The sequence below is a fragment of the Alnus glutinosa genome, chromosome 14 (genome assembly GCF_958979055.1).
Source record: "Alnus glutinosa chromosome 14, dhAlnGlut1.1, whole genome shotgun sequence".
Classification (NCBI taxonomy): domain Eukaryota; kingdom Viridiplantae; phylum Streptophyta; class Magnoliopsida; order Fagales; family Betulaceae; genus Alnus; species Alnus glutinosa.
The window spans coordinates 5003657-5017262 of record NC_084899.1 but is presented as its reverse complement, the minus strand read 5'-3'; positions in this window follow the sequence as shown (position 1 = coordinate 5017262).

Sequence of the window (13606 nt, the reverse complement as noted above, 5' to 3'; positions counted from 1 at the left end):
TTGTTTGAAGGACCGAGCTACATAGGCTTTAGTGGATGAGGGGTTTGGTGTAAAGTATTACTCGTAAGTGTACAATGAACCCGTTGAAATAAAGATTCACTTTCACCCTTTTTGTGTTTTTTTTTTTTTTTTTTTAATTCTTCCTTTAATTCTTGCTTTAATTTATATCTAATCGTAGGATGAGAATACGTGTATTTTTTTTCTTATTTTAATAACTTAGGAGCGGAGTGGGTAATTAGTGAAATTATTTTAATTTTATTAGTTTTATTTATGAAAAGGATTATATATTGAACATTATTTTAATTTTTTACACTATAAATTTCTCTTAGAAAAAGGTGAGCTACAGTTTGTATTAGGGTATATATTATACCTTAAAATCAATTCGCCTATTTAATTAATATATTAACTTAGGGTTTCGTCTCACCTCATTGAATAAAAAAGTTTCCTTTGCCAATTTTACTGCATATGTTTATTGTAGCAATAAATGACCGCACATGCATTTTCATTTTTGCCCTCACAAAAAAAAAAATTCAACACAAGAAAATGTTTTAGACTTTAGAGAGTTTACACGCCGACATAAAGAGGGCCATACACGAGTAATTCAGGTTAAACCGATAAAAATACACTATAAAATAAAAAAAAAATGTTTTTTAATTATTGTATGAATTATATTTTTGTTATTTTGGGTTAGGAGATATTGCAATGTCAATGATAGATTAGGAATCTTAAAAAAAAAATAAAAATGATAGATTAGGAAAAATATTGAAAAACTTGAAACATTAAGGCATCGTTTGGTTTGTGGAATGACTATTCCATTAAGAAAAAGAATATAAGGTAGTGGAATGAAATGGTTAATCCTTAGTTTGGTAACAACTCATATACATTAATTAGAATACAATCAAAATTACTAAAAAAATTTCACATTATATATATAAAATAAAAATAAAATAAAAACAAAAATCAAACTTCAATTTTTTATTTATATATATTTTTTTAAAAAAAAATATTGAAAACTATAGGGTAGCCAGGGGGTGGTCGGCCACCCATGATGAGAATCGGGGGTGGCCTGTGCCACCCCCAAATTGCCCCGGGGGTGGTCGCACCACCCCCAAAGCGCCTCGGGAGTCCACCACGAGGCGTTCCGAGGATGGTGCGACCACCCCTGGAGCCATATGTGGCTGGCCGACCACCCATTGGGGTAGTCGGCCAGCCACTGTTAAGGGGGGGTAGGGTTTCGTTTTTGCCTTTTTTCTTTTCTTTTCTTTTCTATTTTTTTTGAAAAAAAATTTAAAATAAAATAAAAAATAATAATGGTTTTTTTTTTTTTTTTTGGAAAATCTAGTCTATTCCCAATGGAATAATTATTCATCTCATTTTTTTTAGAGGAATAGGTATTCCTCTTCGTAAGGAATGTGAATAACTATTCTAAGGAATAGATCCTTACCAAACATAGGAATACTCATTCCATTCCGGGAGTCTATTCCGCAAACCAAACGAGGCCTAAGGAGATATATAAAAAAGAAAAAAAGAAAAAAAGAAAAAGAAAAGATAGTTAAAGGAAAGGAAAAATATAATGTTGCTTGCCATTAATTGTCCGGCCTCATAAAATTAGATTTAGATCATTAAAAAAAAAAAAAAAAAAAAAAAGAAAGGGAAAGGGTGAAAGGATCTTACTAAAATGTAAAAAAGCCAAGAGACAGAACTGAGCATATAGTACAAATTTCTTTTGATAATAAATTTATGAAAAATGTTACACATATTTTTATTTTTATACTCTCAAATGCGAACTCTTTATATTTTGAAGTGCAAGTCAAAAAAAAAAAATATTATTTTCACATCAAAAAAATAAGTAACTAGAGTTGCGTAGCATTTTTCTAAATTTATTCCTAAAGCACAAGTGTATGCATTGCCTACACCTGTCCCATTTATTATCTATAGACTTCTATACCTGTCCCATTTATTGTCTATACCTGTTCCATGGCTCACCATTTTTTTTTTTCTCTTTCTCTTTTGTTCTCACTTGTCTTTTTTATTTTACAGCAGGTAATTATCTAGTTTATTCAACAAGAAACTCACTACATCAAAGTCGCTAGAGCTTTCCTTTTATCAGACAACTCTGTTGTTTCATGCTTGTATGTTGTAAACGTTTCCAAATTGAAATTCTCCAAGTCTACTTTCATTTTCTTTGGATATCTTTGCTTGTTGCTCAACATATTGGACAAATACATAATATATAGCTTTCTTCTTTTTGTTCGGTGAAAAGCATAACAGAGTAGTGCGTGTTGGGGAAATGTATTTTTTTATTTTTCAATAATAATTAATATTAAAATATTAACTTTTTTTTATATTTTGTATCACATCTATAATTTTTTTATTACTATTCAAATAAAAAAAATTACTACAATACAAAACTTTTTTATGTTTTTATATAATTTTTATTTTTATTTTATATTACATCTATCACTTTTTATTAATTTTAAAATTAACAACTCACTACGATGTTTTGCATAAATAATTGCCAAACATGTCCATAGCTTTCTTCTTTTTGTTCGGTGAAAAGCATCTGAACATTCTTTGGTTCAGACAAATTCATTTACTTACCAAAAGAAATAACCATATGAACAAGTACCTAACCGTAAGTATGCTACTGGTATCCAACTTAAATTAAACCTTTGTTTTTTAAGCTTTGCGGGAGAAAAGTACAAATTTTAATACTCTTTAACCTGTTTTCAAATCAAAAGTACATATTTTCTTTTAACAATAATATTGGACTTGTTTGGTAAGAGAAGGAAATTTTTTATTTCCTCTTTACTTTTTTTTAAAAATAATTAATTTTAAAACATTTTAATTTGATATTATATCAATAATTTTTTATTATTATTTAAATAAAAAAATTCACTGTAATACAATTTTATTTTATTTTCATACAAATTTTTTTTTACTTTATATTACATTTACCACTTTTTATTACTACCTTCAATTCACACTTCCTTACTAAATAAAGGCCAATAATTTCTCTCTAACAAAGAGTTCTCCAATAATTAAGTTTCTCTTCTCTTTAATAATGACACGTATCCCTCAAAGATGGCTGAACTTTCACACGGTTTTTCCTCTTTTCCTCATTGAAAGGGCATAATCGTCAAATTCAAAGTAAGACCGACTTCTCACTCGGCAGAAAAGCATGTGAATACGGCACTGTCATTGTACACATCGCAGTGCACAGACAAGGACAATGCACACTGTGGGGCTGCAGGGGGGAAAGTGCGGGGAAGGGAAGCAACTTCACGTGACACTGGTTGTGAAGTTCACGATTTTCTCATGGGCAAGAATGTCTGACATGGAGACAGAGAACTATAATTTACCAAAAAAAAAAAAAAAAAAAAAATCCTAAAAACGCCTTCTTGTAATTTATAAGAGTTATGTAAAAGTTGTGTAAGAATTATTATTTTTTAATATATTTGAATTTATTTTTTATACTCTAATTTTAAAAAAAATTAATTTTTTGATTTGTAATATTCATACAGGGGTCATGTATAGATTCTTCGTTCTATAATTTCAATGATTAATTTTTAAAATAAGATAATAAAAAGAAAATAAGAAAATACAAAAAGCATTAAACTTTTTCGTTCTTTTTCTCCCAATAATTAATTACTTACTGGACATAAATAATTAGCTACGATAATTAATTAATGGGTCTAGGCATTGTGCATGGAATATTTTTTTGGCAGGAGTGGTGTTTTTGGGTGGGGTAAAATGGAAATTGATTAAATTGAAGCTTCTTGAAGAAGCCAACATTTGAAGTTTGTCTTATACTCCACCGTACTGACAGGGGAAAGGGCAAAGGAGGGAAGGGGAGGGGGAGTGGTTAGCAAACAGAATAATATCTGTCCTTTTGATTTTTTTTTTTTTTGAAAGATGTCCTTCTGATTTTTTATGATGGCACTTGGAGCATTGACTGCGAATCAGACAAATAAATACGTAGCTTTGACCGTAATGGTGATTCTCTGAAAACCCGAGATCGTGGTGCCCTGTTTGATAACCCTTCTCTGCTCCGTCATTTGTTTTGTTTTATTTTATTTTTTTTCACAAAAAAAAAAAAAAAAAATTTCAAAACATTCTCATTATTATTTTTTACTTTTTATATGATATCAATCGTTTTTTTTTATTATTCAAGTAAAAGAAAGTCACTATAAAACAGTTTTTTTATTATTTTTTCATCAAAAAAATTCCACACATTTTTTTTTGTTTGAAAAAAATACATATATCCTCATTAAACTATCACTTAATTATTAATATACCCTCCAAACTACCAATTGTGTCAATGTCTTTCCTCAAACTACTAAAAAGTGTCAATGTCTCCTCTAATGTCAATAAAAAGATAAAAATGACCTTAAATTTTTTTGAATAATAAAAAAGTCCTTATAAATTGGAAGAAAAAAAAATTAAAACTAAAACTAAAAAATAAAAAAAAATAAAAATAAAAAACTAAAAAAATTATTTTTTCAAAAAAAAATTAAATAATTAAATAAAAAACGAAAAAGAAAGATTTTTTTTTTTAAAAGGAAATGAAAAAATAATTGAAAATTATAAAAATATTTTTTTTTTCAAAAAAAAAACAAACGAAAATGAAAAAAGAAAAAAGAAAAACCAGTTTTTTTTAAATTAAAAAAAAAGGAAAAAGAACAATTTTTTTTTTTTTTTAAAAAAAAAAAACCGAAGAAAACAGAAAATTATTTTTTAAAAAAAATAAACAAACGAAAAAAAACAGTTTTTAAGTTTTTTTTTTTAATTATTTTTTTGGTATAAATTTTTGTTATTTTATATTTTTTTAATAATTTTTTTAGTTTTTATTTTAATAATTTTATGAATGGTATTTTTGTCTTTCGGGGGACATTGACATTTTTTGGTAGTTTAAGGGGGGACATTGACACAATTGGTAGTTTGGGGGTACATTGATAATGAGGTGGTAGTTTGAGGAGGTTATATATATATATATATATATATTTTTTTTTTATATCGCATTAATTATATTTTATTACTATTAAAACTAAAATTTCCTCCCAATTTGAAAACTGGCTCAGCCGACACTGGAAAGATCTCAACAATTTGATGCATAGACCATTCATATTGAGCTTTTCAATACTTTTTAATTTAATTTTAAAAATCAACTTTAATTGATTTACAGCCAATACCTTCCATCATTTTTTTCTTCTTCTTAAAAATAAAATAATATAACATCTCACAAAACTTCGAATATCAACTTCAAAACTCTTCACACGATGTCCAAATAATTCTTCTTTCATACGGTTGCCATCATCTTCGCACTTTTACGTGCCATGAATATTTCCCAAAAATGATCAACACTTGTTCCCATTTAAGCATAAAATTCTCCTCCGCCTGATGAAATCCATCAAAATCATTTTTTTTTTTTTTTTTTTTTTATTATGAATTTCTTCGGTCATACGGTCACCTCTATTTTCTTTTTCATTTTTTTTTATCAATTTTTGTTTAAAAAAATTAATTTTTTCATTTAAAATTAAGGATAAATTTAAAATTTAATACTAATTTTAGAACATGAAGGTCATTTCATCTCTATTGTCATTTAACACCTACCCTTAACCAAAGGTGATATTGCAAATCCTAATACTTATGTGAGAGGTGGGTGTGTAAAAAATATGTATTTGATGTTTCTATATCACTTTGGATCTTAAATATCTCATGATTGTTCCTAAAAATATATATATATATATATATATATATATATATATATATATATATATATATATATATATATCATGATTGATGTTAAAAGGAAATCGTTAAAAATATAGAAAAATTGTATTAAAGTTTTAGTGTATCATATCTGTAATTAGTCTTTAATGCTTTCCTCTGCGCAGTAGGAGATACTGGCTATAATATTTGAATTACTCAAATATTGCAGCATGGGATCCATTGATCGTTTAGAAACCTACTGACAAAGCCGGCCACGTGTTGACCGGTGTAACTCAAAGTTCTGCAGCTCTATCAATTTTCTGTCCTTTTGATTTGGCGATGGCAGAAAATTAAAACTTGTTTGAACAAATCTTTTACGGCATGAAATTGAAATCTCTCTACTGTGGTGGACCTATCACGTGTTTTCTCTTTTCTTTTTGTAAGTATGCTCTGTACTTTTTACCACCCGTTAATCTGCTTAGAATCCCCTATATAAGAGCATTCGTATCAAACTTGTTATTTCAAAACTTTCACCAAGTAATAGAGAAATTTCTCAAAGTCTCTCCTGCATCTAGTTCTCCATAGTTTCCCCCTATATCCCTCCTTTATAAGTAAATGGAAAGAATCCTCTCCATTTTCCTGTTCCCAAAATTTACCGCCGATCTGCTCTTACGCTATTCATTTTATTTCACTCCTGTTTCTTCACTTTCCAGTCCGATTTCAACGGAGACTTCAGCTCGCGCCTTCAACGGAGATTCCTCGTCGGGTGTTCCAGCTCCGCCGTTGATTCGGTACTGCTCTCTCTCTCTCCCTCTCTCTTCGTTGCTTGGGTTCTTAGGGTTTAGTTCAAAGGAGTATGGGGCTATGAATGGGTTTAGTTCAAAGGGGTATGGGGCTATGAATGGGTTTAGTTCAAAGGGGTATGGGGTTTTCTTTTATCCCCCATTTGCAGCTTGATTATAAAAACCCAAGAAACCTCAACGGAGTTTCTTTTGTTGGCGGCGCTGTAAGGTCACAATGCTTTTCTTTTTTCACTTTGTTTCCAATATTTTCGTTTCAATTTTCTCTTAATTCTTCTATCTATCTATCTATCTGTCTCTCTCTGTTTGGTTGCTGAGAAAACTGTCGTTGGTTTAGAAAATTTGAGGAAAAAACCGGTTTTTGCAAATTCGAGGGGTTTACGTTTAATTTTTGGATTTGACATGTTTTAAGATCTCTGGGGTTTGACGATCTGCAGAGCCATCATTGTTTGTGTCTTATGAGTTTGTTGATGTTTGTTTGTATAGGTTTCTTAGATTAAGTTTTACTTCTCTGCTTTGAGTAGCCTCTGTTTGGTTTCTTAGATTAAGTATCTTTTGTGGCCAGAAGAACAGAAGAAAATGTTTGTTCTTTGTCGAATGCAGAAAAAAAGAGTCTTATTGAATTGGTTTTTTAATTTTGACAAAACCCATTGTTGTTTTAATGGAATAGGGTTCTAAATAGGTCATAATTGAAGGTTGACGACCTCTCTACGACTAGAACATCATCTTGTTTCTTATGGTTACCCAAGTAACAGCTTCAAGAAGTTCAATCAAAGTTAATGTAATTGTTGTTCCAATAATCTGTTGCTTTTTTTGGAGTGATCTTATGATAAACTAAAACTAAATTGCATTATTGTGATGCCAATAATGTGATCCTCATGTAGTGGACATAGCCAAAACCCTGTTTGGTAGTGAAGGCCTCCATAACTACATGCCCCCACAGTACCAACCCAGTTTGTATCTTCCTGGTTCAATGCATGAAATTCTAGTGGTATTTTTTTGCAATGGATGAGACGAGCCAATTTGCCTTTTGTGTTACTAGTTTTGGGGCCATGTTAGGAAAAATTACTTTGTGCTTTAGGGTGTTATTAGTGTAACTTCTCATTTTTTCTATTTCTTTCCCTCTAAAGTCTCAGTATTTTTGGATTCAACATTTTTTTACCATAATTAAGCCTTAATTAAATAGCATGGACTAATCATTTTACCATAATTAGGTCTTAAAATATTATTATTATTATTATTTTTTAATTTTGCCAGTTGGGACCTTATTCCATTCCATAGAGGGGCCTTAGGCAACCCGCCTAAGCCAGCCATGTAAAGTACTTCTACCTAATTGTAGAGAGACATAAATTTTCACCGAATCCTCTAATTCAGTCTTTTAAAGTGACATATCTCTTAGCTTGTAAAAATTACATGTGTTTATTAATAGTATGTATTTTTCAAGTACTTTGTTAATAGCACTAATTACAAAAAAAAAATGTGCTCCTTCAACCTGGTTCGAAGGATATCTGTGTCCATTGTAAAGCCTCTCAACTCAATAAAAACTGAAAAAGAAAATGCTTGCTTTTTTAAACCTTCAAGTATTTTCAATTCTGTATATAAAAAAAAAAGTTTGCATAAAATCGAAAAACTCAGATATTATTAACTTTCATCTATGTCAAAAGCACTCACTTTTGTCCGGTTCAGAAACTCAAAGCAATTGGCCGACTGCCAATGCAAACCACACATATAGAGGAAACACATGTAACTCCAAAATCAAAGCTCAAGGTGGCAGGAGAAGATAGAGAATTAGAGATAAAGAAGAAAAATATAGATTTGGGAGTAAGGATAACTTCGATTATATTTTGGGGCTCGGTTGTTTCCTTTGGTTTTCAGATTAAGTTGGATATGATTTCCTATGATTAATAAAAGAGTTGAATCGGCGTTAAAAAATGCAGATTATATCTACTATTAGATCCTCTTTGATCATGTTGTAAGTATCTTCTAATAGCATATTTGTCATGAATTATTTGCTTTGGATTCATTGTTTTCTTTTTAATGGTATAATATATATACATCGGTGTAGCATAAACAATAAAGCTCACAAATGCTTGCTATTGATTGTAGATGATGTAGTACAAATGATTTTAGATACACACAACTGAAAAAATTGAAGTTGTTGATGTTGAAGCATATGTCGCGAAGGAAGCATAATATCTCATGTGGTGTAACACAATTATCTACAAGTTGCGGTAGAGACTGACAATTTACTTGTGAGGGAGGCCATGAACAGCAATTTGCATCCAAAAAGTGATGATGATCTGAAAAATAAATTTTGGATCAATGTTTCCAAATGCTGTGAATTAAGTGGAAACAAAGACATCAAAGGAAGATTGATCCCAAGAGAACTAATCTGAGTTGACTACATGAATAGCTATGTTCAGACACAAGATGATGTTATAGAATCGGGTTGTGAAGAGTTGGATGAAACTATTACTATCAAAACTTGAGAGGCAATGTATGGTGCCTCTCATGTTCTTGTTACCAATCTGACACTAGTCGAAGAACGTTACATGGTTGATGATTTATTTTATATATTTTCACATTCGGACAAGAATGTTCGAACCATTATACATTGGATAAGATCTCAAAAATGAATTTTGGAACATTGTTAGCATATGCCTTGAATTAATTGGAAACAGAGACATCAAAATAAGATGGATCTCAAGAGAACTAACCCGAGTTGACTACATAGTTAGTCATGTTCAGACACAAGATGACGTTATACCAGAAGGATGAGAAGAGTTCGATAGAATTATTACTAACAAAACTTGGAAGGCAATGTATGGTGCCTCTCATGTTCTTGTTACCAATCTGACACCAGTCATGTGTTGTTCTTAAGTTGGTGTCAGATTGGTAACAAGAACATGGGAGGCACCATACATTGCCTCCCTAGTTTTGTTAGTAATAATTTTATCGAACTCTTCTCATCTTTCTACTATAACGTCATCTTATGTTTAAACATGACTAAGTATGTAGTCAACTCGGGTTAGTTCTCTTGAGATCCATCTTATTTTGATGTCCCTGTTTTCAATTAATTTAAGGCATATGGTAACAGTGCTCCAAAATTCATTTTTGAGATTCTATATAATGTATAATGGTCTGAGCATCCTTGTTCGAATGTGAAAATACATAAAATGAATCATCAGCCATGTATTGTTTTTCGGTTGGTGTCAGATTGTTAACAAGAACATGGGAGGCACCATACATTGCCTCCCAAGTTTTGTTAGTAATAATTTCATCAAACTCCTCCCATCCCTATGCTATAACATCATCTTGTTTTTGAACATGGCTAACTATGTAGTCAGTTCGGGTTAGTTTTCTTGAGATCCATCTTACTTTGATGTCTTTGTTCCCAATTAATTGAAGGCATATAGTAACAGTGCTCCAAAATTCATTTTTGAGATCTTATCCAATGTATAATGGAAAAAACATGGTATAAATTTGTTTTTTATTTTATTTTTTTCTATCTTTTCACAGGATTGCTGAAAGCAAATGTGACTTAGCTCCTTCAAAAAATTGTATTCCAAATTTCAAGTCTGAATATAGCTTTAATAGAAAAATGCATTTGTCCGTATTATCTTATCAATAATCCTCATGTGCATTATTTATTTATTTTTGACTAGGGAAAGAGTGATAAATTCAATTTAATCCTTACATTTATCTTAAAGTAGTATCTATTTCTTTTTGTACGCCCAACAACTGTTAAGCATATATTTTTGAAGAGTAACGTTTTTTGTACAACTCTTAAATAACTTTAATAATTTTTTTTAAGATTAATCATTAAATATTTAGGACCCGCATTGAAGAAAACAAATTTAATGGTTGATCATAAAAAAAAATTAGTTAGAGTTCTATAAAAATTATTACTCATTCCTGAAAGTTGGGTGATACTTAATTGATTAGTGTTTTGAAATTGTTAAATGACATTTCATAGCCGGTAAGCTTGAAAATATGTTGTTAATATTCTTTGGCTTATTTGTTATTAATGTTTTAACTCATTTTTAACTTTAATGTTTAATTTGCATGGATGATTGTATCACACTAATGGTGGATTATCTAGGCCTGTTTTTTCATCATTGTACTTTGTTACATATATGTAGAAAAAAAAAAAGAAAAAAAAAAAAAGAACTCCAAGTAAAAGTTTATATAAATGGCACGAGTAATGTTATAAATTATTTTTTTTGTTATTCTTGTGTCCCTCTAAGAATAATGTGGGCTTTTAAAATCACCATTGAGCTAGTCTTTTAAGTAGTTAAAAGATAATGATCTTAAAGAATTGATTTTTATTTTAACAAATGCTGATTTAATAATTGATTTTTATTGTCAAATCTTTAAATTGTATGAATATCATTACTCTTTTAAGTAGTTAACACTTATTTATTTATTTTTTTGGTCAACTACTTAAAACACATTGCATCGACTAAAAGAAAAAATAGGATACTAAGAGTAACAATACTCTTCTAGTAACCAAGAAGACCGAACCTATGATGCGTTTTTAAGGGAAAGAAAAATAAACAAATAAAGGTGAATTCATGTAGTTGTAATATAAAGACGCCACCCAAAATGTTTCTACGAGACGAAGACTAATCGAAGTCAACAATAATTTTTAGTTATTATTTAATACATATAAATATAACTTACAATTAATTTTGTCACACCTATCGTTAATTAGCAGTTATTTATTTAATTATTGTCAGGTATCTCCTCAAAAAGTTATGGGAGATAATTTGGCCACCCTTGTTCCATATTTGGGGGTGTTCCAAATATTTTTTCTTCATGTTTCCAAATTGGTGGGTTGCACTATTTGTAAACGGTTTGTAATGTACAATAAGCCCCTAATTGGGTGGGGCCATGCAGTAGCTGAGCCCATGATCAGGTGTAGGTTAGCAAATAGAGGCCTTCCAAAGGCAGCTTGGAAGCAAGCCGGTATAGAGATGGGGTCAAGTAAAATGAGGCTTTGAGGAGTGGCTCTCCTTTGGGCCTATAACATCATTTCAAATTCTTTCCAAAAGGAAAAAGATCATTCAAATCCTGCCTTAATGAAATATTTACATCGGGCAACAGAGATTCTCAGCATTGAGGCCTTATTGTTCATTTCTTCTTCTTCTTCTTCTTCTTCATTTTTCATAGTATGAGCAATGAGCATCCAAGCAATTGGGCTATTTACATTGCAGGTTTATGATCTCAAACCTCGTATATCAATTAGGCTTTTACACCATAATTAAAACAACAAAAACGGTTTTATTATTTAGAGCTAATAAACGCTAAATCGTCTCAATGTTTTCCAAAATATATTTTTGTCTTAGTACTCTGTGAGGTAAGTTCGGAATTATTATTATTATTATTATTATTTTTGTATTTTCAATAAATGGGAATTGAAAAGTAATGGTTTCCATTTAGACCCTATGCTGATGAGCTCTATACACAATCTTAGGGCATCATGGACGCATAGGATGCAATTCTTTCATTGAGTACTATTGGGCCTCATGCCCCTTCAGCATAGGACGCAAGCTTAGAGCCCATTTAACATAGAAGGTCCACTAAAACAGCCCATAAGAAGGTAATAATCAAATGGCTCTTAGCCCACCACATGGCAAAGCATCCCAAAGACATATTCAACAAGCTCTCATTTTATAAAGGCACTCTCCAAAAACAACACAAACAACGAATATTTATATATTCGCTGTGATTTTTTTAATGTGAAATCACACATTAATCATAACTTTTTAATCTTTCAGAAAAAAAAAAAATTTATTATCCCCACATTAATTGTTGTTAGCTTAAAGCCTCGTAAGAGTAATAATTGACGAAGGATAATCCCTTAATTTCTAAGAAGGATTTTTCTAGTTTTTTGTCCAGGTTAGATTTTACAACATCTAACAATATGTACATTACCTATATTGTCACATTATTTAAATCTTTTTAAATAATGTGACACTACAATATTAGAAGCCGTAAAATTTAATTGTTTAAAATTTTAATCAAACAAGTTAAACAACAAAAAGATTTCTCTTAATTTCACTTAATATCTCATTTACTACGATGTTCAAATGACTTTACAAAGAACACCATAACCCACCAAAAAATCCATCCCATTTCTTTAAAATTTGATGGTAAAAAATTTGAAGATTTTAATTATACATTAGTATTTAAGACCCGATGAAAGGGATCCATTTTGTTACCTCCATTAAATTACCACGATTGTGTAAATAAACCGTTCTCTCCACCAAAAGTATATGGTTCTGTTCGTAAAAGCTAGTCACCAACTGTGAAGTGTTGTATTACTTGACTCAAACCAGATTCGAGTTATTAAAAACACACACACACACACACCAAAATCAAAATTTGACACCAATTCCAAACAGGGCCTAATCAAAATCAATGCTAATAAAATGCACAAGGATGCAATCTCTATCGTCTGTATCCACATTCGCATCATGTTTTTACTAATCTCATCTGTGTGATTATTGTAATTATCAATTAAATGCGGTAATTATCCGCTATCCGTATATTAGTTAATGGGCATTTTAGGTCCTCTTTGGATCTTTATTAGAACCTATTTTAAGCAGTTTTGAAAATAATTTAAAGAAATTTCTAGTTTTTTGAACTTGTTTTAATTTTTTTTATTTTTTTGGGTCATAATCTTCCAAAAATTTATTAATTTTACATTACTTTTGTATTTTTGCCCAAAAAAAATCTTTTTTAAAAATATCTAATGGTGTGAAATTGCCAAGTCCTTTTTTTTAAAAAAACAGCTAGTTAATTGAGGAAAATAAATGTTTTAAGTTAATGGGCTTTCCTTATTAAGAATGGCAAAATTGTCTAAAAAATAAAATGACAATATTGCCCTTAAGGAACTGCTCCTTCCCCTCTTAGAGCATCTCCAGCAGACTTGCTATTCCCTTCAAATAGTCAAATTGACTTCTAAAAGTAAAGTGTGTGCACAAGTGTCAACAAAAATTAAGCACATCGAAAAATAAAAGATTCACAGATTTTTGTTGACGAAGTGGAAACTCAATCAAGAGAAAAACCACTCCGGGGTAGCCAAACCC